Below are 12,285 nucleotides of genomic sequence, written 5' to 3' on the forward strand. Positions count from 1 at the left end.
AGCTTTGCCAAATCCATCTGTCTTATAATGTCACGACCTTTCACTGCTATATATACTTTAGTGGTGATTTTTCTGCCTAAACACCAAAGTGATTAAATAAAGTAACCTAATAGCTCTACATCTTGTTCACCAAACGCTTTAGGATTTATGTCAGCTGGAACAAGAACTGTATTGTCAGGCCACAACTTGCAAAATGTAATATCTGCTAAAATAGTAACTGGAGCTCCTGAATCAGCCATGGTGGTGACCACATTTTCATCTATAGTCACCTGACAATAAGGTCCTTTGATTTTCCTATGTGATTGAGAATCAAGGCTATGTGACTCTATGACATCAATGGTCAATAATACATAAGAAAATCTGTCAATGCAGTCTTTAACATTTACAGCTTTTTTTAGTAAAATTCATATTGCTTATTCTCACTTTGTCCATAATGTCACCTACACTTTTGCTAACCACCTGAAAAAGGCCAATTTTATGGCAACGCATACATTTTTTGCCAAGCGCTGGACGTGATGACGCAGAAATGAAGGTTTTACATTTATTAGCGCATAAACGTAGAGTGAAATAATCATGTGTGACTCTAACCGAACTAATAAGGATTGTACGGGGACAAAATGTGCCCTCAGAGTAGTTTGCCAACATTTATAAGCGTGCTTTATATAACGTGATGTATTAGAATTTTACGAATCTGACATAATCGTAAACGTGTGCTATGATTTGCCTGTTTGAAATGTTTTTGCTTAGCATAACTTTACTGCAGGCTTCGGCCTAGTTGTCTGGTCTCACGATTTAGATGCTCGTATTTTTCCAATGTGCTAATAAACGTGTATTTCTGCTTGAAGCTGTACTTTTCCACTGAGATCGTTCACATGCTTATCTTAAGGTTTCGTGCCAGCTGGCATTTTTCTCTTTGCTCCAAGGTCAATCTGCAGGTGCGGACAATGGAAGCTCTGAAAGTGAGTTAATTGGTATAAAATGTTGCAACTGACGTACCCGTCTCCAAGGATAATGTATGCTTAAGTAAAAGCTTGAGAACTGTTGTTTTTGATTGGACAATTTGAAGCCAACCTATGAACCCTCCAATGGAAGACCCTACTGGATTTGAACTGTTGTCTATTTAAACCAGGTGCACGAGAAGAAAGCAGCCATTATTGCCATTGCAGCCATTACCAGCCCGATACCCGCCATTTTGCAGGACATTGCAGCTATTATGGCCCACCTTGTTGCGACGCCATTTTGAAAGAGACTCTGATGCTTTCTCTAATCGAGAGAAAGATACTTTAAATGATTCTTGCCCTAGAGACTTTAACTTTGATCCCTTTGCATGAAGTAGTAGTTTTATCTTGCCGCCGTGAGGCAATTGCCCCGTCCACCTTGCCCCTTTGCCCCGTCCCATGCTGATCGTGAAACGGTACCTGTGAGACGAAGACTTCCTTGAATGCTGATTGAAATTGGTAAATATGAAAGGAAATTGTACAACTGCATTGTGTTTCTTTTAGGTAACCAACTGCTGATTTTTGATAAGAACCCTAGCTAGAAGTTTTCCAAATTAATGTTGCTAAATTGTTTTTGCATGAAGTCCCACATGCCGATGCTAATTTGAGGTTAGATGAGGATTCCTTTTGTTGCACGATGCAATTCGAGACCTTGTTGTGCTGACCAATGTATGCAATTAGCTCATTACAGATTATAGTATTAGTGATTTGCATTGCTATTATCGAATGCCTTGTTAATCAAATGCTGCATAGATTGCATCTTTTCCGCCGTTATGGACAGCTATTAATGTTCATTTACGTTTATCATTTGGTGTTGAGACACATCTATATCGTGCTACTGGATTGAAGCATACCCCACACGTAGAAATGACAGCCTTACAGTTGCAAAGCTATTGCTGAGGGAGTTAATACCACGTTTCGGATTCCCAATCTCTTTAGTATCAGATAGAGGAAGTCACTTCAATAACAAGGTGATAAAGTTACTTTGCGAAGCGCTGAACATTGAGCAAAAACTGCATTGTAGCTATCGCCCTGAAGCATCAGGACTGGTGGAGCAGATGAATGGTACACTGAAATCAAGAATGGCGAAAATATGTGCATCGACAAATTTGAAATGGCCTGACGCATTGCCTTTGGTGTTAATGTCAATGAGAAACACCCCTGACAGAAAGACTGGATTGTCTCCGCACGAAATTCTCATGGGCAGGGCTATGAGACTTCCTGCAGTTCCCGCAAACGCGCTTTTGAATATTACAGATGATATGGTGTTAGACTACTGCAAAGGTCTGGCTGACGTGGTTCGCTCTTTCTCTCACCAGGTGGAAGCGACCACCTTGCCACCGATTCAAGGTCCAGGACACACACAGAAAGCAGGTGATTGGGTCGTGGTAAAGAAGCACGTGAGGAAGTCGTGTCTGGAACCACGTTGGAAAGGCCCTTTCCAAGTGATCCTGACGCCTACTACCGCTGTGAAGTGTGCAGGAGTTCCCAACTGGATTCACGCCAGTCACACAAAGAAAGTGTTGTGTCCCACAGATGAGGAAGTTGAAGCGCTGAAACTGCCAGTGCCTGATAAAACAGTGCTGAGCGCTGAGACAGAGCCAAACCGAACTGAAAGCGAACAGACAGGAACAGAAGAGAGAGAAGTATTCTCTGAGGACGAAACGACCGACTCACTTGGGGAAGACCAAGGAGAGACCTCAGACAGCGACGAAGCAGCTGAAGGTGACAAAGAGCCTGAAGCAGCTGAGGGTAGCAAAGAGCCTGAAGAAGCTGAAGGTGACAAAGAGCCTGAAGCAGCTGAAAGTGATAAAGAGCCTAACGAAAGTAACGGTGACGAAGGGCTCGAAAGAGGTGAAGAAGCAGGAGAGCCTGATCAGAGGAGGGCTTTCCCAGAAGCAGACGATACAGAAAAAGAAAAAGAGAACGTGATTGATTCCCCAGAAGGAGGGGACAAGGCAGGACAGAACGAAACTGTTCAAGCTTCCACAGAAAAGATCGCAGGTCCATCAAGTGGACACGGTGCAAAGAGGAGACTAAGTATATCGCCAATAAAACTAAGAACTAGAGAAAATTTTAACGACGGAGAAAGGCCAAAAGTAAAAGAGAAAAGAAAGGAAGTGTCTGTCGTGGTACCAACCTCAAGTGAAGGAAAAGACTTGGCCAAAGAGGAAAGTACCAGCGAAGCAGAATCGAAAAGAGAAGCAAAATTGAAAAGGAAAAGGATACCAAACAGGAGATATTCCGGTCCAGAATGGGCATATGCAGTCAATGACGATTGGACTGATGAATTTGTATCTCTTAGCCTCGAGAACGAAGAAGAAGAGATACCAATAGAAAAGAAAAGTTTTATGGACACTGTTGATTGAAAAAAAACTGGTAAATGACATTGCTTGATTAATATAACGTGATACAACCAGCTGAGACATTGCTAAACCGGATGAGACATTTGCTAACTTGATAAGACTTTGAAAACCTGATTGACTCTTAAACACGATTTGAGACAACGTGCCAACTGAAAAAAAAAAGAAAAAAAAAAAAAAAGAGAGAGTGAGTTATTGAACTTTGAAAAAAAAAAAAAAGACTGAGTTATTGCCGAATTGAGACTGAGTTATTGCCGAATTGAGACTGAGTCATTGCCGAATTGAGACAAATGCTGCTAACCGATAAGTGACTTGGCTCCTGAAGAAGACTGTGTGAATATTGCGCTCGTTCAGCTTTGTAACTGAATTGCTAAATCGTTTCTTTTATAGGTGCTTCTAGCTCTCTGATTCTATACAGATCATGACGCAAAACAGTAGAAAGAAATATTGTAAATATGCGTGTATAGGCTTGGTAATTGCATGTGTACTAATAATAATGGCAATAGTGCTTGGAATGCATGGTAAGGGTGAGAATGAGAAAATTGATGCTTCTACTTTTGCTCCTGTTACTGTCACTGAACTAACTGCATTGAAAAGACTAGAATTAGATGAGAGACACTTGCATGATAAGAAGGAACTTTCGTATAATGTTTTCTATCGCTTGCTAACAGAATATGTTGAGACTATGGATGCGAAAGATTGTTATGTGTGTACACAGATACCGACATCAGTAAAGGAAGGGGTGACTTATCACCACATGCCTCTTACATACGGGATTACATGTAGTATAGTAACTTCTAGATTTTATGGTCAAATTAACATACAGTATTTTTACTCAAATTATGATGTTACCTTTGCATATGTTCCTATAATAGCGCAGCTAAGCCAGATTGCTAAAGATTGGGATGCTAAAATAATGAGGGAATTTTTCGAGCCAATGCAACCTTTTGAAACGGCTCACGCTCATAGGGAAAACCTTACCTGCTCGCTCTCTGCAGTAGAAATAAGCTTTTTAGATCGCACAGATGATAGAAGGGCACAAATGAATGCGAAATTAGAAAAGGAGCTAAGTAAGAGGACTTCAGTAGATCATTATGATTTTGCCGCAATAAAAACACAAGGGAGAATAGCTTTAGATGCTTGGCATGTAGGGAAATTTTGTATATATCGAGGTGAATCTTATTATGATAACATTTTCGTAGGAGCGAGTGAGTGTAAACATACGTTTATCTTTAAGGCCAAATGGACATTCATGATGAACGGACTTGACCCTGTCATACCAGGTGTATATTACATTTGTGGGTATAATGCCTATTATCGTCTTCCGAAAGGATGGTGGGGAAGATGTTATTTGGGTATAGTGTTCCCAAAGGTTTATCAACTGGATGACCTATCGATGATTCCAAAGACATCTGGATCCCATCGTATCCAGAAAAGAGAGACCGCAGCTGCTGTGGTAGGAGATATATTTGGAACCATGATTCCTTCATTGGGAGTTGTGTTGAATTCCATCAAAATAAGAAAGTTGTCTACTATAGTGGATAACATGTTGACAAAGTTTTCAGGTGCTATAATCCTGATAGATGCTGAACTTGCAGCGGAAAGAGCTATGACTCTTCAAAATAGGCTTGCTTTAGACATTCTTTTAGCAAAGGATGGCGGCGTTTGCAAAATGCTTGGTGCGCGCCACTGTTGCACGTATATTCCAGACAACAGTGTGAAAATTAAAACTATGCTTGCTAATCTAACAAAAGAGAGTGCAGATTTGAAGGAATTGAAAGAACCAGGAGTGTGGGAGAAGGTTGGAAAAGGACTTGCTTCAGTGGGAAACTGGCTTGGTGGAATTTGGAATGGAATATTACTAAAAATAATACAGGGAATATTAATAGTACTGATTTGTATATTTGGAATTTGGGGAATAAAAAGGGGAATAATAATGATTATGGCAAGAATTAAGAGAAGGAAGGAAGAGAAAATGATGAAAAGAATGGCAGAAGAATACAAAGCGAAAACTAGGGGAACTAAAAGGAAAAGAGAACTGACAGAATTTTAATGGAATAAAATTTGTGGCAATAGTTTGTGTGATGACAAGTAGTCATCAGAGGAGGGATTGATGACGCAGAAATGAAGGTTTTACATTTATTAGCGCATAAACGTAGAGTGAAATAATCATGTGTGACTCTAACCGAACTAATAAGGATTGTACGGGGACAAAATGTGCCCTCAGAGTAGTTTGCCAACATTTATAAGCGTGCTTTATATAACGTGATGTATTAGAATTTTACGAATCTGACATAATCGTAAACGTGTGCTATGATTTGCTTGTTTGAAATGTTTTAGCTTAGCATAACTTTAGTGCAGGCTTCGGCCTAGTTGTCTGGTCTCACGATTTAGATGCTCGTATTTTTCCAATGTGCTAATAAACGTGTATTTCTGCTTGAAGCTGTACTTTTCCACTAAGATCGTTCACATGCTTATCTTAAGGTTTCGTGCCAGCCTGGCATTTTTCTCTTTGCTCCAAGGTCAATCTGCAGGTGCGGACAATGGAAGCTCTGAAAGTGAGTTAATTGGTATAAAATGTTGCAACTTACATACCCGTCTCCAAGGATAATGTATGCTTAAGTAAAAGCTTGAGAACTGTTGTTTTTGATTGGACAATTTGAAGCCAACCTATGAACCCTCCAATGGAAGACCCTACTGGATTTGAACTGTTGTCTATTTAAACCAGGTGCACGAGAAGAAAGCAGCCATTATTGCCATTGCAGCCATTACCAGCCCGATACCCGCCATTTTGCAGGACATTGCAGCTATTATGGCCCACCTTGTTGCGACGCCATTTTGAAAGAGACTCTGATGCTTTCTCTAATCGAGAGAAAGAGACTTTAAATGATTCTTGCCCTAGAGACTTTAACTTTGATCCCTTTGCATGAAGTAGTAGTTTTATCTTGCCGCCGTGAGGCAATTGCCCCGTCCACCTTGCCCCTTTGCCCCGTCCCATGCTGATCGTGAAACGGTACCTGTGAGACGAAGACTTCCTTGAATGCTGATTGAAATTGGTAAATATGAAAGGAAATTGTACAACTGCATTGTGTTTCTTTTAGGTAACCAACTGCTGATTTTTGATAAGAACCCTAGCTAGAAGTTTTCCAAATTAATGTTGCTAAATTGTTTTTGCATGAAGTCCCACATGCCGATGCTAATTTGAGGTTAGATGAGGATTCCTTTTGTTGCACGATGCAATTCGAGACCTTGTTGTGCTGACCAATGTATGCAATTAGCTCATTACAGATTATAGTATTAGTGATTTGCATTGCTATTATCGAATGCCTTGTTATTCAAATGCTTCATAGATTGCATCTTTTCCGCCGTTATGGACAGCTATTAATGTTCATTTACGTTTATCATTTGGTGTTGAGACACATCTATATCGTGCTAGCTTTGTTAATATAGGGAAATAAATTCATTAACTTTGAATAAACTGGTGTGGTTATTCATGACCGAAAGGTCATGGTTCGCCGAAATGTATTCTGGATTAATTGTTAAGTGTTATGTTGATCAGGGCATTGCTCATGTTCGTTATTGATTATTGACTACATTAAATTGACTGATCTCGGGTGAAGAGAGTCCCACTTAGCCAAAAGATTCATCGGCCTAAAGAGCGTCCAAAATACAGGTAAATTATTAGTATGGAACGCTCTATCAGACGTTAGGGAAAATTCCCTTTGTGACTCCTTGAACCACACCTAAAGCAGATGGTAGGGCCGTTTTTTGCTCTACTGTTCCTGCTAACAACACATATAGAAGAATCTTTGGTAGCTAAATTGACTGGTGACAGACCCTCTTGGTTTCCCCCTGAAGTACGCTCTGATTAGTCAGCACTTGTGTTGTTATAATGGATCTTTCAATGGCCTTTGCAATGTCTATTATCTCTGACAAAGTCGGACTCCTACAGGTTAAAAGTCATTATTGTACTTTCTTCGAGTAACAATTGAACACAAACTGGTCTCTAATATAAATGTCTACACTGTTATTAAACTCACATCTGGATGCTAAAACTCTTAAAGTCGCAATATATTCCTCAACTGTCTTGTCACTAGCTTGCTTACACTTAAAAAATTGTCTTTCAAGTAATACACGTGGGGCCTGATTTATGAAAAGTTTGGGCAGCATTTGCCTCATTTTTTTTACGCAAAAGCGGTGCAAACTTAGAAAATATAATTGTATTTTGTAAGTTAGCGCCCTTTTGGATCAAAAAATGACGCAAAGGCAGCGTAAACTTTTCATAAATCAGGCCCTCGGTTCCTCTGAATAGTGCTTGCTCCTTCTGGCCTTTGCTTCTAAATACACGTTCCACAAAGCTCCTTCACCAGTGGCCGCAGGTATTACTGGCAAATTATCTAAAACTCTTAGTCCAGCAATGATTAAATAACAATGTAATTTTCCTTGCTGGTGAGTAGTCAACAGCATCTATAGCTGCCAAGTAATTTTCAAAAACACGCAGCCATTCTCTCCACTTAATGTCAGGCTTGCCTACCCTTTGTAGAAATGGTGGCGGCTGCACTGCCCCCTGAACCGTAGCCATGGTTACTATTACTGTTGGGAAGTATAAAAGGTGCACCAAATATCACTTGTTAGTGCAGTGCCTGATGGAACAAGCATAAATGCTATTAATAAAATAATATGCAGAGTGTGGAAACACTATGAACAAAAAATATACTTGTGATGACTAAATGGTTGGCTCTACTTGACCAAATATTCTGAACGTTTTTTTGACTCCAAGAACATATGATCCGTATCAGCCTCTTTCGTTGCACTAAACCAACCAAACATGTCCACCGGCGTAAAGAAGTGCTTCGTAGTTAATGCAACAACTATAGTGAGGGCGTGTAGCCATGGAGCCTCCTGACGTACCTACGCTACGAGGTGCGTGCCACTGTGGGACTTCCTGGAAATAGGAAACTCTAGTTGAAGTTTGAAAGACAAGGGGAGAAGAACACCTATTGCTCTGGTACGTCACAGAATGCAGCAAACCAAAAGTAAGTACAGTTCACAGTTTAACTGTTGGTTACCACGCATTTAGAAACAAAGTCCAGAGGTTGTATCCAACAAAATGTTCCAATACAAACCAATGCACGCAAGGCATAAATCTCTCACCACATATAATAAAGAGGTGGCAGACGATGTCAATGGTTGGTGGGTTCAGGGTAGACTGGGGGCGGCCAGACACAAATACCTCACTACTGGTACCAAATATATAGCAGTGTGTAGAAAAAGGTTTCTCCACACACACAATAGTGTAGAAACACGCAGAGGCAGGACTCTTTAAATTTCTCAGGCAGAAGAACCCAGACCAGGAAAGCATCCAGTGGGCAGGCAGATCACGGGAGAAATGACCTAACATTCTGGTCACCCATTGAATGTTCTATAGAAAATGGAGACATAATAAACATTACCTAACAATAAGAAAAGATTATAAATGCATAAAATGTATAAAGAGTATGTATACTACTAAGTACTGCATTTTACTTGTCATCATTAGGGCCCATGCATCCGACTGTTTCTCAGACCCTTCAAAGGTGTCTCTGAAAACAAAAGCATTCTGCCAATCTACTAGCTAATGCATATTTTTACAAGCTAAAACTTAAAAAACGTGCAATATTTGAAACTTGAAATAGGTTAATGTGAGAAAGTTAAAAGGGACAAGAAACATAAATGTATGTCAATAATTATGGGATGACAAATACCCCCCCAAGTACTCCGTTGATATTTTAGGTACTTCCTTAAAATATATATTAAGGGGGTCATTCTGACCCCGGCGGTCATGGACCGCCGGGGCCAGGGTTGGCGGGAGCACCGCCAACAGGCTGGCGGTGCCCCGCAGGGCATTCTGACCGCGGCGGTTTGGCCGCAGTCAGATGCGGAAAACCGGCGGTCTCCCGCCGGTTTTCCGCTGCCCTTTAGAATCCTCCATGGCGGCGCAGCTCGCTGCGCCGCCATGGGGATTCTGACAGCCCATACCGCCATCCTGTTCCTGGCGGTTCTCCCGCCAGGAACAGGATGGCGGTATGGGTTGTCGTGGGGCCCCTGGGGGCCCCTGCAGTGCCCATACCAATGGCATGGGCACTGCAGGGGCCCCCGTAAGAGGGCCCCACTTTGTATTTCAGTGTCTGCTTTGCAGACACTGAAATACGCGACAGGTGCCACTGCACCCGTCGCACCTTCCCACTCCGCCGGCTCAATTCTGAGCCGGCGTCCTCGTGGGAAGGCTCTTTTGAACTGGGCAGGCGGGCGGCCTTTTGGCGGCCGCCCGCCAGCCCAGTGCAAAAGCCAGAATCACCGCAGCGGTCTAATGACCGCGGAGCGGTGTTCTGGAGGGGGGAACTCTGGCGGGCGGCCTCCGCCGCCCGTCAGGGTTAGAATCACCCCCTAAATGTCTTATCTTAGGTTTATTGAAGAGAAAAAAAACAGCATATATTTTTTTCTGTCTTGAAAACCTCTCCTCTTTATTCGTAGAAATATTAGGCACACATTCAGGTGCTCATTTCAACTTTGGCGGTCTTTTCAAAAGATAGTCAAAGCCACGGGTACCAAAAGACCGCCAGTGCTGGCGGTCAGAAAACAGCCCTATTATGACATTGTGCCGATTTCTGCCCAATTTCGGCAGAAATGGACACCGTCTGCCTAGCCAACGTCGTAATAGAAGCAGTTTGCACCGCCGGCACAGCCACGGCAAAAGGACGTCGCCCACCATATTACGATCTGTAATACGGCTCAACAGTTTCCTGCACTGCGGTGCAGTGCCGACGGTGGAAAACAGCTACCCTATGAGAGCTCTTGTTATCTAGAGCCGATCACACTATCTCTAGGGCAATTACCATTGCCTACCCAGTGTATAGCTTCTCTGCCCTGCAGATGTTGAGAGGCCCTTGACATTACTGGTGTGGGGCTGCCCTTTCGAACAGGCTGAGAGCGCCGGCCCTCCTGACACGTGACGCACACTGGACTCCCTCACCCCACCCCTTGGCTTTCTGCAGCTGGGAGGGACACCTGCGCCTGGACGGGGTGATGGGCACTAAAGATGGCGGACCCCCCTGTGCCTTCCCACCTTGTCGCTATCACTCCCGGTCCTCAGATTGGTCCACAATTGCACACTCACAGGTAACCAGCTCCCAGGAGCCCTCTCATAAAGTGGATGCTATCTTGAATGTCATAGAGACCTTTTGGTTCTCTGTGGAAACAAAAATTGAGGAATGTGGCCTGCTACATGTATATCAGTGGAAACTAGCCTCCAGGGTGCCAGATATGGAACTCTCCATCAAGGACAATAATCCCCAGTTTGTTGATCAAGAGAAGTGTACACTTGATCTCATTGAGAGTGTTCAGTGCCTAGAACACCAAGTGTAGGATGCCAAGGGATGAGCTTGGTGCAACAATGTATGGGTTGTTGGTTCTCTGGAAGGAGCTGAGAACTCCCAAACGATGATCATGTTCCTGGAAGAATGGGTGAAATCTTTCACTCTGCCTCAAACACTGCCCCCATACTTCTCGCTCGAGTGGGTACACAGGTCCCTGTTAGCTTCCCTCCACCGGGCCCACGGCCCGTTGTCGTCCAACTCCTGCATTACAAGGACAGAGATGCTATTCTGCAGGCAGCTAGGCAAAATGCTCCACTTGGAGTCGACAACAGTAAGGTCTCAGTATTCCTAGGTTACACCATGATGGTACAACATCAATACTCCTCTTTCCTAGGCGTGAAGCGCCGACTCCGAAACCTAAAAGTCCAGTCCTCCCTACTTTATCCAGAAAAACTGGAAGTCATCCATGCCCAGCACACTTACTTCTTTACAGAGCCCACCTCAGCCTGGGACTGGATTAAGAACCATCTAGATGGAGGTGCATGCTCCTCTGTGGAAAAGGACATGGTGCTCCGCCCCAAAAGACGGTGAGGCCGCAGTGGTCAGCAAATAAACAGATGCGCTCACTCAACAAGAGCTGGTGCGAGAACAGCAATCCGCTGTAGCAGTGGCTCTCATGATACGCCAGGCCTCGCCTCCACCAGATTCAGATTCAGGACCTGCCATCGACGAGAATGGCAAATCCTCCAGCACTTCAGACCATACAGGACTATTTCCCAGCCCGTTGGTCACCCTGCAAATAGCTGACCATCCGATCTGACAACCCCTCTGTCCAGTTGCGCTGTCAATTCACAGGAAGGCGTAACCCTGTGGATAACTCCACTGGTCGACCTGCTATTTACGCAGTATGGAATGGCCTTACAAAAAACAGTGGATTGGTACGATTTATGGCACAATATATTCTGCCTATACACTGGGCACCCTTCTCTTGATTCTTCCAGGCACACCTTTCCAGATCCTAAACGCAATCATTGACAAGGAAGGTAGATATGTGTTTGCAGAAGGCCATCTGGATGGTGATCACATACGTCCTGCTGTATTTACGCCCCAAACTCAGAACAATCCACCTTTTGGGACTCTTTGTCCATGGTCCTAGCAAAATGGGTGGGTAGCTCCTGGGTGTTAGGGGGAGACTACAACAGTGCCCTCAATTTTGATCTCGATGGATCCCACCCACCACTCCCTCAAGCCCTGCATGACAACATTCACTGCAATTCACTGTTCCTTATCGGAATGGGAGAGCACACAAGCCACATATCCGCTATACTCACACTCTTCAGCACCCCATGACATATATGTCTGCCTTAACCATCTTCTATGTTCCACAACTATACTACTGCGACTAACACATTCAGGCACCTAGGTTGAGACATCTCTGATCATGCTGCCCATATCATAGACATGGTGCGGAGCGCACCGTCCCTCTAGTCCTTACCTGGCAGTTACCCCTGAGAAGTTCCGGATGGCCCAATCTTCAGCGACACCCATCTCACACACGTGTGCAAAAAA

The sequence above is a fragment of the Pleurodeles waltl genome, chromosome 6 (assembly GCF_031143425.1).
Source record: "Pleurodeles waltl isolate 20211129_DDA chromosome 6, aPleWal1.hap1.20221129, whole genome shotgun sequence".
Classification (NCBI taxonomy): domain Eukaryota; kingdom Metazoa; phylum Chordata; class Amphibia; order Caudata; family Salamandridae; genus Pleurodeles; species Pleurodeles waltl.